Here is a 12859-nt window from a genome sequence, read left to right as displayed (position 1 = left end):
CCCCCCGGCCGGCCCGATGGTTCGCTCCGCGGCGCGCACTGGAGCCCGCAGGGCCGGCTCGGAGCGCGCGCCCCCGGGAAGCCCTGCGAGTTTGGGGTGCTGGAGCCGGCGTGGGGTGCTGGCCTTTGTGTGCGCGGGTTTTCCCCCGGGGGCTCGCGTGGGCATCCTGCAGGAACACTTTGTAGAGAAGTACCTAGGGCCTCACACAGGCAGCACTTCAGTTTTTTTCCGAAGAGAGGAACCAGGAAAATCCCAAAGTTTTCAGTCCTGTCTAGCGGCCTGCCCGGCCGGCCAACACACACACGGTGTTGCACCCCAAAGTTCTCAGCCCAACAACTGCTCACCCGAATCCCGAGGGTACGAGAGGTCCTCAGAATGTTCACAGGAGGATCTGTATACCTTTTAATTCAATTTTTCCACGAGCTTTTGGAAGCACGCTGATATAAGATATTCATATTAAATATTAAAACGGGACTTTTCAGGACAATAAACTCCAGGTTACCTCTCTGGCACATTTCCAACAACTGCAATAAACAGATCGAAACTCCTCCCACGTCACCAGCTGATAAAGGCTACCAGTAGGTCACAAATGCCTATCCGGCAGGAGTCATCTTAATCCACTCAGTATATTTATTCGTTTCAGTGTCCTCGATGTACAAAGAATTGTACAATTTAAATAAAAGTGTCTCATTTAGGAGCATATAAATTACCCGGAGAGTCAAGGCTGTCTGGTTAGCTCAGTTGGTTAGAGTGTGGTGTTATAACACTAAGGTCAAGGGTTTGAATCCCCAAAGGGGCCAGCCGCTAAATAAATAAGTTTCTCGGAGAATCACACAGGTACACTGGTTAAAAATATAACTGTGGGTTTGAAACCCAAAAAAAAACCATATTTTAAATAAATAAGTCGTTGTCCACGCTGCTTTTCTCTTAAGTTGGAAGCAAAACTCAACCTAGGCTCACAAGTAGAAGGTAAAAGGTCTGGTCCACCCCCGTGAAGAGACACAGATGCTGGGCTTTCTCCCTGAAAAGTTGCTTCACTTCCTGCCTAATCAAAACAAGTTTGGCAGTTTATGTGGAAAAACAAGTTCTGCAGATGCTTCTCTGAAAGTGTTATATGTCTCTGGCCTCCTTTGCAGTAGCTAAGCCTTGCTTCTGAATAAAAAGCACTGTAACATTTCTCACTTGACCTCAAATCTCCAAACTTTAAACACTCTGGTTGTATTCCTGATGTAAGGTGTTACTCTACTGATCTAAGCACCTATTCGGTTTCCCAAATTAGGTGGTGCTGACTAATAATAATAATGACAGCATTTGTGAACGGGTCACACCTTAGTGATGTGAACTTATACCACTAGCATTTAAAAAGAAAGAAAAGAATCCAGAATGTAGCAATTATATCTGCTTAATGCATCCCTTTTGGTCTCTAGAGCTGTGCTGTCCAATGTGACCACTGCCACCTGCGCATATTTACATTAAAATTTAAATTAACTGAAATTAAAGGAAATGGAAAATTCAGTTTCTCAGTCACACTAATCACATTTCAAGTGCTCAGTAGCCACATGTGGCTAATGGCTACCATATTGGACAGCACATACGCAGGATATTTCTATCATTGCAGAAAGTTCTATTGGACTATGCTGCTTCTAATAATGAAATACTAGAATACAATTCTCTGGCACAACACCTGACAGATAAGCACACAATAAAATGGTTGTTGAAAAACATGATTCGATTGATACACCGGCTTTGCTGGTGGCAGTATAAATCAACACAACTCTGGAGAAGCAATTTAGTAGTATATATTTTTCACATGTGGGGTTGCACATTTTAACCCCACTCTTGGAATTTGTTTATCCAAAGAACTTTTATCCAACAAGTACTACTTACTGAACCCCTCTGTCAACCCTCTGATAAAATACTCAGACTCCTGTGTAAAGTAATCCTGCCGACGATGCCAATTGCAAAGTAAGGCAAATCATAACTAAAGCCAAAATGTTTCATTATTTTAGTTATACTAAGTTTCCATTTATATTGTCAGAGCTAGGGCTCAGACCCTCCAAACCCATTGTACAGACTGGGTCCCCAGACCCCTCACACACAGGTCCATGCTAGGGAATTGGGAAAGATTCCAGGAGCTGTTGGCAGATGACATGAGCTCAGTCCTCAGCTTCCTCAGTGGCAGCAGCTTACAGGTCCAGCAGTGGCAGTGGCCTTGCAGACGGTCCTGGGGGCACTAGCAGCAGCCTCCAGCAGCAGTAGTGGCCTCCCCATGCCCCCCACTCTGGGGGCATCCCAGGGATGGGAGGCACCATGGAGCAGAGTGACTCATCCTTATACTTAAGTCCATAACCCAGGACACCTGGGTGCACATGCGCAATTACATTAGACAATAACCAAGGAATACCTGAGTGCATATGCCTGTTTACATTAAATGCTCGGCCTGATTCTGAACATCTGAGGGGCCCTGACCATTTTTCCTATATTTTCCCAACATCCTGCCTCAGGGAGCTCAGTCTCTTACAGTAGACAATCAGCAAGCAATGAGAAACTGTGTAAGTGCTGAGATTCTTGGCAGGCTCAGGTTGGTCTGGGGGCTCCTAAAATGGGAGAATAGGGTTTAGGAAGGGCTTTCCAGAGAAAGGATTGCTTATGCATTCTAAAGAAGAATGACTTTGAGACAAATAGAGGGAAAAAGACTTCCAGGTGAAGGGAATAAATAACATGTGGACGGGCCGGCCCGGTGGCGCACTGCTGTAGTGCGCCGCTTGAGAAGCGTGGTGGCACTCCCGCCGAGGGTTCGGATCCCGCATGCAGACCGGCCGCTCACTGGCTGAGCGAGGGGCGGGAGCAGCACCGAGGGTTGCGATCCCGTGGCCGGTTCTGGTCCGCTATGGCGTCGACACTGAGGGTTGCGATCCGTTGCCGGGCACGAAAAAAGACAAAAAGGAAAAAATAAAAAAATAAAAATAACATGTGGAGAAGCAAGGAATGAAGACAGCAGGCTTACTCTTGAGGTGCCAGGAGATGAGGTTGCCCAGGTAGGCAGGTACTGTGTTCTGAACACAGAAGTGTGATTAGATTGGCATTTTATAAAGATTACTCTGGCAGATGGATTTGTGTCAGAAAGAATGACAAGACCAGCAAAAACTGCATTTCTGTGGGAATGCAGGTGAGAGATGACCTAGCTATGAAGTTATGCAGTGTTAGACAAAAGGGAGCCAGATTCAAGAGAAACAAGGAAGTGGACCGGCAGGCTGGATGACTGCCTGATTAGATAAGGGAAGTCAAAGAGGGAAGTGAGTCTAGGATGACTGCAGGTTTCTGGCTTAGTTAACTAAGTGATGACGGTGCTTTCACCAAAAGAGAGAACACAGGAGTCGGAGCAGATCTTGGGAGGAGCTTGAGGATGGATGACGAATTTAGTTACGGGCTGATTTTTAAGGGCTATGGGTCATCCAGGTGGAGATGTACAGTAATTTAACAAATATTTATTTATCAAGTATCTCCTCTGTGGTTGGCATTGATGAATATTTGGGTAGAGAGATTTGGCACGGAGGAAGAGATATGGAAATCACCAACGCATCATGAAAGTTGAGGTCATGGGAGGGGATGAGACTACTCAGAGACCTGATACAGACTGAGGCAAGAAAGGACTAAGGACAGGAACCTGGGAATGCCAATATTTAGGAAGCAAGCTCCAGTCTTTGGAACACAGACCAGAGAGAAACTGCCAGAAAGGGAAGAAAGAACCTCCTGGAGAAGAGTGTCCAAAAAGCCAAAGGAAGAAGGAATTTCAGGAAGGGGAGAGTAGCTAACAACATGGAACTTGGAGGTCAATTAAGATAAAAGCCGAAGATGCTCATTAAGTAGAGGACCACTGCTTATCTTGCCCAGACCTGTTTCAGTGGAAAGATGGGACTGGAGGTCAGATTACAGTGGGCGGCTGGGTGTGAGGCAGCACTTCATTGTATGCCTGTTTCTAATAATGAAAGACGGAAACCATCAATGTCCAATGATAGAGAGCTATTAATTACAGTAAATCAAGTTAATCAGCATAGCAAATCATCACTTAAAAGTGGAATAAGGAAGTCTATATAATAATGAGAATAATGATATAATTATCAACAAAAAACCCCACAAACTTTATCTAATATATGATGGCAACAATGATGAAATTATGAAAAATATATAGAAGTATTGGAAAGTATATAAGAAAAATGATTTGATGAGAAAAAAGAATTGTGCGTATACTTTTCTCTCTCTCTCTCTCTTTTTTTTTTTTGGTGGCTGGCCTGTACAGGGATCTGAACCCTTGACCTTGGTATTACAACACCACGCTCTAACCAACTGAGCTCACCATTCAGGCCACTTTTCTTTTTAAATTGTTGTTTGTGTAACAGACAAGTATTTTTCCAACATTTTTCAGTGTGTATTACAATATATAAGTTTTCTGAAACAGGTGGGTCAGACGACCTCTAATAAATGTGATAAACCAAATGCCTTTTAGTCATATTTCCTCAAAAATATTAAGATTTGGGATACACACACACACACACACACACACACATACACACACACCACACACACACACACACACACGGTGCTTCAAGAAGTTCGTGGGAAAATAGAATGAAAGGAGAATATGAATCTTTCCATAAACTTTTTGAAGTATCCTCATATACAATGTATATGTATATACATGGGGGTCTTCAGAAAGTTAATGGAGAGATTTGTATTCTCTTTTAATTCCATTTTTCCATGATTTTTTTTGCATATTTGCAATAGGCTGTGAAGTATTTTCAATTGGGAGCAAAGAAAATTAACATGAAAAAGTTCACAGGTTAATGCAGCAATATAGTTGACTTGCTCACTGAATGGCAGACTGGAATCATAAAGACACTCTTCTTCAACAAACATTTTTTGAATGCCTACCATGGACCCTGGGGTAGATATAGAGAAGATAAGGACAATATATAACAGGGAGGCTGCTCACGGTGTGACAAAGAGAAAGACATGTAAACAAATGATGACAAGTCACAGGAATTGCTCAAGTCCAGGTGTGACTGAAGTGCTGAGGCTGCAGCTCCAACCCTGCCAGAGGGACCTGACACTTCTCAGGAGGAAAGGCCTGGCACTCCCACACCCTCCTGGTGGCTGCGTCTGCTCTCCTGGCCCCTCCCACCCTCCTCAGTCTGCACAGCGGTGCCCACTGCCCACTACCACCCGTATTCACTGGCAGCACTCCTTCTATGAGCAACCACCTCACTCCCTGACCCCCAAAATGACATCCAGGGCAGTGGCATCTAATGTTCTGCTTTGCTTGGCATGCCTTCACTTTTAGTTATTATATACAAGGGAACTTTAAAAAGTGTACAGAAAGATTCATATTCTTTATATTCTATTTTCCATGAATTTTTGAAGTATGTTGTACTACTCTTCTTCACTTTGAAAGTTTGCTAAAGTACTCTTCCTTTTTTCTTTTTTCATTTTTTTTGGGGGATGCGGGGTTGACTAGCTACCTAGTTTCCCAAATACTAAGCAGCCAGTTAAAGGACTGCTTGCTTGTATTTGAACTGCTTCTAATACCATATATTCCTGCCGATACCCCATCCCCCAGAATAATCGACTTCTCAATGGAGATGCCCCTCATTCAAATTTACGATGGTTCTAGAAATATGATAAGATTGAACAAAGTTTGCCTTATCTATAACATTCATAGGTTTGTAAAGATTGCAAAGAGAGCACATTATTTTCAAACTATCTTCTAGTACTTAGAAACACATAAACTAAAAGATGAACACACGATAAACCACTAGAAAAACTCCCAAGCCTGCTTCCATCTTTTAGGCAACTAAAGATTCTGGCTTTATCTTTGGAAACAATATCTTTCTAGTTCACTGATAAGCACTTTGCAGACTGTTTTCAGGATCATTTCATATTTTAATATTATGTGGAAAGAGCAGAAAGTTGTTCTAGGTTGCCACTTTTCAAATACATCCAGGTATTTACATTTTAGTGTTGCAAAGAACAGTGAAAATTTTCACACAGACATTCTTCTATTCAGTAAAGTAGATAACTAAAGTAAGACTATTTACATTGTTCCATAGTTACTAAAAGCTATTTTCAGCTTATGGTCAAGATGGCAGAATAGACGGTACCTAGCATCACTCTCTCCCACAAATCAACCAATTTACAACTACTAAAAAGCAATGACAGGGCCGGCCCGGTGGCACACTGGATAGTGCGCCACTTGGGAAGCGCGGCGGCACTCCCGCCCGAGGGTTCGGATCCCACATACGGACCGGTTCCCGCTCACTGGCTGAGCGAGGCGCGGGAAGCGACACCGAGGGTTGCGATCCCGTTGCCGTTCCCCGGTCCGGTACGGGGGCAACACTGAGGGTTGCGATCCGTTGCCGGACACGGAAAAAGACAAAAAAAAAAAAAAAAAAAAAAAGCAATGACAGCCAAGCTGGAGCCACTAGAGCTCAGGGGAAGAGAAGGAGAGACCTACGGAGTGCATGAAGGCAGGAGAAGCCATGATGAGAGAAAGAAAGGATTGCTCCCACCATTTCGAGCCCTGAATGCTTCAAGGCTGGAGCTGCTGAGCACGTGGAGCAGGAGCCGGCAAAAGCTGCAGCCTTCAGAATGGTGAGAAGTAAAAACGTCTGCTATTTAAGTATCCCATAAATCTATGGTATTTTGTTGAAGCATCCTGAGCTATGACAGCTTCCAAGACCTACATGACCTGACTCTACTGCCTTCTCCAAGCTCAGCTCATACTGTATTCTCCCAAGTTCACTGCCTAGAGTGACACTGTCTCTTCTTTGTGGTTGTTGCTCCTGAGACCCTGTCAGGCTCATTTCTGCCGCAGAGCCTTTGTTCTAGCTTCTCTCCCTGGACCACAGAGCCATCTCCTGCTTAGATTTCACTTTCTGTCCAAAGTAGGAAGCATTCCCCTTAAGGTGGCTACCAGGCAGCAATGTCCTCAGGAGAGGGCCAAATTTTAGTTAAAGCAAAGAGGTGGAATCCAGTTAAGTGTTTTGTTTACCATAAAACAAGTATCTTTGAGAGCACAGTGCAGGGGTATGAAAAGGTGAGGGCCAATGGGTGGTCTGGCTAGGGTAAGGAAAGCTTAGAGAGGCATTGTAAGGAAAAGGTGAGTGGCCAAAGAAAGCAAAGGAGCTTATTACCCACGTCTCTCTCTCTACTTTAGTAGTGGTGGTGGTAGTAGTAGTAGTAGTAGTAGTAGTAGTAGTAGTAGTAGTGGTAGTAGCAGCAGCAGCAGTAGTAAACACTGGTGTGGATGTTGTTAGTACTACAATGAAAAGATGTAAGTGCAAAGGTAGTCAGACTTACAGGAAGAGAATGTTCTCAATAGTTGGTGCCTTTCTGTTGTCCCTCTCCACTACCTGCCAATGGCACAAATCCCAAACCCTGGCATCCTCTTCCTGGTTTAAGAACTTGGCAGTGTTTCTGGGCACAGTGAGTTTAGCTGGCCACAAAGTTGACAAAAGAATTAGCTGTGCAATTCCAAGTCAGTTGTGGCCTAGATGGATTATGAGTGTGAGACAGCTGTAGGCTGGTGTTTGGGGAGAGCTCTGGGTTGTAAGGAGGTGGCTGTAGGCTAGGCTCCTAGTGACTTACAGGGCTGGTCTGGGTGTGCTCAGGCCCGGTGGCAGAGGCCAAGGGGGAACTCAGCCTGGCCGAGAAGGGGCTGAGGTGGAGCATAATCCAACTCCAGCCCTGGAGTGCCAAGAAGCATCTGTTGGAACATGGTCTACTCCAGACAGACCCTGCTAGGAAGAGTGCTCTGCAGTGTGGAGGAACTCTTCCTTCTTGGCAGGATGCCCTGGGTCCTCAGAGGCATGGTGCTGAGATACGACAGCTTTTATTATTTTACTACTGTTTACATTGCAGAGTATATGAAAGCCACACTCTTTTCAGAATCCTCCTGTTAACCCTCCATTAAAAACAAAAACAGTCGGTCCGGTGCGGGCGCGACACTGAGGGTTGCGATCCGTTGCCGGACACGAAAAAAGACAAAAAGGGAAAAACAAACAAACAAACAAACAAACAAACAAAAAAACAAAAACAAAAACAGAGACCCTGATAAACAATGATTGATTAAATGCACATCATGTGCCAAGAACTTTTGATATACTATATTAAGTCATTTAATGTAAATCCTCACAGTGACTCTGTGTATTTGGTATTATTGTGTCTGCTTTATAGATGAAGAAACTGCACTTCAGAGAGGAACAAGTTTATGAAATTCTTCCTATGAAATATTGAAAAGGGAAATGCCATAAATACAATTTGATGCTCGCCAGTGAGCTAGTTAATTAGAATCCTGATTCAAATGTGACTCTGTTGTATTAACTGCATTTCGGAGCATCCTTTCCCTAAAAAATATTTTAAGAAAAACAACTTAGTAAGTAAAAAATGTCACTGAGTAAAAATACCTTCCTCTTACAGGCAAGGGAGTGAATCTAAGGTGAGAGAGGCCCAGGGGACTGTCCACAAAAAATACTCGAGTCCTTCAGGAAAACTGGAGGGGCCTCTGCAACACCTGAATTGTTTTTTTTACAAAATTATCACCAGAATCCATTACCCCTAAGAATTTAGTATCCCTGATAAACACTGATTAAAGTTGTTCAAGAGTCTCCTGGCTTCTCAAAGAATTTTCAGACCCGAAAGTGACCTTAGAAAAGAGCTGCCAACAAATAGCTTTCCAGGACAGCCATGAAAATCAGCATGGGCCCCTTAAAACAAAGGAAGCTGAGCCTGGAAAAGGCACTTCCAGGAGACGTTCAATAAAAATGGAAAATGTGGCTTGTGTAACATTTACGGTTCTGAAGAACGGTGCCCTAAATTTCTCTGATGATAAAAATCACCTGAGGCACATGTTAAAAACAGCATCCAGGGTCCATCCCTAGAGAGTCTGATTCAGGGGGTCTGAGAAGGGATCTGGGGAATTGATATTTTGGCATCCACCCCCAGGTGATGCTCATCATGTGATCACTGGAGAGGTTTGGGAAATTCTGCTGACTGAACACTGTTACAATTCTGTAACTCAAGACAGGAAGATTATAATTTTGAGGGCAGGTAAAACATTTTGAAGGTTAGAGAATAATTATCTGCAAACTGGTTGTCCTTGGTTTACAAAAGAAAGGGTATGGTCTTACATTTCTTTTTGTTATGTTTATTTACACATATGTTAATAAACACACACATTTGGATTTCAACACTTTTTATATAAATACTTGTTTATTTACTCAAATCATACAGTAGATCACAAAAAAGTAGAAAAATGCAACTAAAATGTCACCATACAGAGCCAACTACTGTTAGTAATTGGATGAGCACCCTTCTAGATATCTCTCTACACAGGTAAGCATGTAGATACTTACCTGTGTATGCAACTTTATACACCTGGGGTGTATACTTGGTATACACCAGACATATTTCACAACCTGTTATTTCTACATGAGAATATTGCTTGACTATTTTTTTTAATGAAATATGGATCTATATCATCATTTTTTTAGCTGCCTAATATCCATTTGCATAAAGGTATCATAATTGGCTGAGTAATAATTTTATTTGAAGCTCTTTTTAAAACCGTTATAGAGGACGAGAAAAAAAATCAGATGAATGGAACTTCTAAGATTTATTTAGTGTAGATAGTGATGAAACATTAAGCTTGTAAGAATCAGGTAGAACTCACAAGATGTAAGTGTAGATAGTTAGTAACCTATAAGACATGTTAAAGAAAAACAATAAATGGAGTATTTGTGTGTTAAATATAGATTACATATAGATTACATAGATCCTCATTTTCTTCATTGAAAAAAATGAGAGTTTCTCTTATAAATAGAAGGTATCTTAAATTTTACAATATTTAATAACATTTAATAAATTTAATAAACATTTAATTTGTAATTTTATCTATATGTAATGATATTTTCCCCATAATTTACTATTTATATTGCTGTTATAATAATAGATATTTCATTAATTTTGGGGGGGGGCAGCTGACCAGTACAGGGATCCCAATCCTCGACCTTGGTTTTATAACACTCAGCTCTAACCAACTGAGCAAACCAGCCAATCCTCATAAATATTAATAATTATTAAGCCCACTTCACATTACCTCCAGATTGCCAGCTATGTCATCTCTAATCTATCACCCATTTGTGACACCCATCATGTTCAGTTCTGGCCCCACATATACTGTGCCCTGAAATGTAGATAAAATGCAGATCATCAAAGAGCTACAGCTGTTGGCCAGGCATAGCCCTGCATCCCGCTGAAAGAGCAAGCGTGTTTTGGCTTCTATCTGCTGAGCCGCTTATTCAACCTCAACTCTGGTCTTTGTGACCATACCATGAGCAGGAAACACTGACACCACAGAGAGAACACTACAAAGACAGGGTTCCAGAAGTGTGGATCTTTCACCCCATTTGTATCCTAACCTAATTATGTGAACAGGCCCTGTCTCTTTCCCTTTGCTTCTCACCGTGTGTTTTTCTTTTCTTTTTTGGGGGGTGGGTGGGAAGGGAGGGCCAGCTGGCCAGTATGGGGATCCGAACCCTTGACCTTGGTGTTATCAGCGCCATGTTCTAATCAAGCGAGCTAACCAGCCAGCCACACTATGTGTTTTTAAGTTAAATAAATTGGGTGGTTGGAACATCTGATTTTTGTCTCTGAGCCTTTCAGTCCCATGATCTTGTCTGACAGTGGCGGCGTCAAGCTACTTTCCCACACTCCTACTAGAGTAATGAAAAAAAGCAAACAGGGTAGGGAGCCATAATGAATATTACAGAAGGCACATCAAATTCTTTGTTAATCTGGGGTGCGAGGGCCAGGTTAAACACAAGAGTGAAATCCTTTCATTCAATTTCAGGAATGTATGGGGCTTCCAGCTTTTCCTGCCTCCAAAGTTATAACCTAAATTTTTAAATCTAAATTTTTAAAGTTATAATCTAAATATAATCTAAATTTAAATTTTTAAAAAATTTTATAATCTAAAATTTTAAACCAAATCAATAAGGTTTATTTCCAAAAGATTCAGAGCTCCTTGAGATTTACATTCTAAACACTAAACCATTTAGAGTGTTTTTCTATTATGTATTTTTTTCAGAACCTAGCTAATTATTCTCAATGATACTTTATTTTACATATCTTCTCTCTTCCTGATCTAGTCCTGCCTCTGCTGGAACCATTTTCCAGTTGCTAAAGTATTTTGATTCTTGCCCTAGGTCTTGGGAAAGCGTACCTCTTTCTTACCATATTTATTCTGCTGCACTAAAACCATCAGAAGAGACGATTTTAACATATTCTAAAGCTTCAAAGTGTGTTGACGAAGTTAGTTATCTTAGCAACTAGACTAAAGATTTGAAGTGAAAATAATCTTATATATGTGTCATTATTTTGTTTTTTTTTAATCAATCATTATATATCAAATATCAATACCAAATAGCAACAATAATTATAATCAAATAACTGTGTATGTTTTTTTCAAAAATCAGTAATTTTTTCAAATATCAAATAATTTTGAGTAAGTGGTCCAGTGGGCAGAAAACCTGCCCAGGGTATTTTGCCTAATCTCACTACACAACCAAATTACCTCAAATGGATCAAAATTTTGTCTGAACTGAAAAGTGCTGTCACCAAACTTCAATTGACATGAGCAAAACACCAAAACGAAGCTCCAATGATGCCCCTCGCCCCAATCAGACACTAGGGGTAAATTCTTCATCTCAGTTTTACAGGTTAAATGGGAATCATAAAATAAGCTGCCTCTAGGTTTCACCCACACAGCCAAAGTACCAGGAACCCCACACTGGCAGCTGAACACAGCAAAGTGACCGCTGACGCCCATGAGACTGCAGCTCTCCCTAGGGGAGGAGGCTTTATCCATCTAAATTTCCTCAGGCAGTGCCGTGCTAGCCTGTAGAGTACCTGAAACCAGTTACTGGACCCCTATGTGGCTGGCATCGGTGGAGAAAGTGTTGGCAACAAGGGCAGGTGACGGCAAGGACAATGGATAAGAGGCACAGAGAATCCTTTAAGAAACTTGGCTGTGAAAAGCAGAGAGAGCGACGGCTCTGGGCCATCTTTTAATTCTTAGGTTCTGGATTCTTTTAAACATGCAGGGTATAATTAAATTTATGTTTCAGAACCTACCTCAAGAATTACTCATCTATGTGCTATACTTAAGATGTCCAGACATCTCAGATTTCCAGGGATAAGCCAGATGGCCCACACTCTGTCTTCTTGAATTCACGAGTAAAGCATGTGCTCTAATTTTTGTTTGGAAAACATGTTTAACTCTAATTAGAAAGTAAGAATAAACCCCTCTTGTTTTTATTTTTCTCCTGCTTAAATAGTATACCAGTTTCTCATGATGAAAGCTTACCTGAATTGCTAAACTGACAAACTCTGTAAATAAGTATTTGGAGCAATGCTCTTTCATTTTAATTAGAGAGGAAAATAACAAAATTATTGTGGAGGTACCGACAGAACTATTTGTCTGAGGGCCGGCCCGGTGGCGCACTGGATAGTGTGCCGCTTGGCAAGCGTGGCGGCGCTCCTGCCCGAGGGTTCGGATCCCACATGCAGACCGGTTCCCGCTCACTGGCTGAGCGAGGCGCGGGAGCAACACCGAGGGTTGCGATCCCGTTGCCGGTCCCCGGTCCGGTACGGGGGCAACACTGAGGGTTGCGATCCGTTGCCGGACACGGAAAAAAAAGACAAAAGACAAAAAAAAAAAAAAAAAAAAAAAAAAAAATTTATTCAAAATTTCTCACTCTGAACACTTGTATTAATCATTATACCCCTGAAATTTGAAAAAACT

Source organism: Galeopterus variegatus, unplaced genomic scaffold (assembly GCF_000696425.1).
Source record: "Galeopterus variegatus unplaced genomic scaffold, G_variegatus-3.0.2 Scaffold715, whole genome shotgun sequence".
Taxonomy (NCBI): domain Eukaryota; kingdom Metazoa; phylum Chordata; class Mammalia; order Dermoptera; family Cynocephalidae; genus Galeopterus; species Galeopterus variegatus.
Note: the sequence above shows the minus strand (reverse complement) of the source record.